Below are 1805 nucleotides of genomic sequence, written 5' to 3'. Positions count from 1 at the left end.
CTTGTCGGTTCTTGCTGGTGTTGAGTAGAATCCGCTCGTCCTCTGCGTCTGGCTCCTTCGTCCCGGACTGCGTCTCAGGTATGGCCCCCGCGGTGGTGGTCGCTGCCGCGACCCTGCTGCCGCAGCAGCAGCTGCTGGCAGGCACTCAGATGTGTCTGCTTAGCTTCCCCTCTCTTGACTAACTCTCTGTCCTGTGATGGCACACTTGGTGTGATTCTCTGGCTTGGGACTGTTCACTGGAACTCTGAAACTGTTTTCTATGCAAGAGCTTGTTCAGATTCCAGCTTCTCCTCCGCCATCTTCCTGGAACTCCATCCTAGCTACCAGTTTTTATGAATGGATTTGTACAAAGTTTTGTGATTATTTTATTTGACATGGGATAATATTTTCTACTACCTATAAGTTTTGGAAAAGGAAGAAAACTAAAATTTACTATTATAGAGGAATATGATTGAAATAGAAGACAGATTTTATATTTGTCACATCTCTGATGAGTACCCATATTCAAGATTTAAAGTCTTATTTCATACTATGTTAGACAGATAGGGAAAACATAAAACAACATATGATAAGGCAACTATTTGTGACTTTTTAAAATGTACCTTATTAATGATGAAATTTACTTTATTAGCTAGTGTTTGGGTTTGAATTATGGGAGGTTGATCTATTTAACACATTTCTGGAAGGCACCTACTGAACAAAACAAATATTGGGGGGTACTATTTCTACACTTTAATGAATGGTTGAACGTGTTTGGCTTTAGTGCTGGGTAAATAATTCAACTCTATTGTAACTTGCTCCCTACACTTGTAAAACTTGTAATGTCACTAAGTATCATTGACTTGTCAAATGTTATTTTGGTGAATGTGATTTTAAAAAGTTTTGAAAAAGAATATATTTTCAGGAGATTAAAGGTAGGTTATCATTGCCTTGAGAATGATAGCATTTTTAAACTACAGAACTAAGATTTACTGTAGTACCAGTAGTTTGAAGCATTAAGGATCTTCTCAATTAATGTTTTTCTGAATTATGATTGACCTGTAAGTAAAGTTTTCCTAGCCTTGGTAGACCAATTATGGATCTATCGTTTCCAGAACAATTTTTAGGCCTACTTATACTGGACTGAAATCTTTCGGTAATCATTAGGAGAGGGGTATAAAAATAATTTTGTGACTCTTACACCTCTCTTGAACAACAAATATCTGGAATTATTTTGTTTTTGACATATCTAACTTGACTTTATTCTTAAATGTGTGCTTACATAAGAAATATATGGTTCTAAAATTTCACGACAAGTCTTTTGAACTTATTTTTGTTGAATTTTCTAGTTTAGGAAAATCAATTCCACTTTATGTATAAAAAATGTTCTGTGATCAGTTTGGCAACACATACACTAAAATTGAAAAAATACAGAGAGAATTAGCATGACCCCTACGCAAAGATGACATGCAAATTCATGAAGATTTCCACATTTTTACAACAACAGATGCTGGAGGGTATGTGGACAGAAGGGAACCCTACTCCATTCTTGGTGGGAGTGAAAACTTGTTCAAGCACTTGGAAAGAAGTATGGCGGTTCCTCAAAAGATTCCACATAGAGCTCCCCTATGGCCCAGCAATCCCACTTTTGGGCATTCATCCAAATGATCAAACAAGACCATACTATAACTACCAGCACAGCTATGTTTATTGCAGCATTATTTACCATAGCTAAGATAGGGAACCAAACCCGATGCCCCTCAGAAAATGAATGAATCAAGAAAATTTGGTGTGTGTGTGTGTGTGTGTGTGTATGTATTTTCCTA

The 1805-nt window shown here is 37.0% G+C and overlaps 1 non-coding gene across 1 annotated transcript; it reads left to right on the top strand.

Annotated features, from left to right (window-relative positions):
* The first annotated feature begins 1369 nt into the window (after positions 1-1369).
* LOC122122913 lies at positions 1370-1476 on the top strand. Its single transcript, XR_006150213.1, has one exon. It is a non-coding gene; the product is annotated as a U6 spliceosomal RNA (small nuclear RNA).
* The last annotated feature ends 329 nt before the right edge of the window (positions 1477-1805 follow it).

The sequence above is a fragment of the Dipodomys spectabilis genome, unplaced genomic scaffold (genome assembly GCF_019054845.1).
Source record: "Dipodomys spectabilis isolate Male_0828 unplaced genomic scaffold, ASM1905484v1 ptg000217l, whole genome shotgun sequence".
In the NCBI taxonomy this organism is placed as follows: Eukaryota; Metazoa; Chordata; class Mammalia; order Rodentia; family Heteromyidae; genus Dipodomys; species Dipodomys spectabilis.
This window is presented reverse-complemented; position numbering and strand designations above follow the sequence as displayed.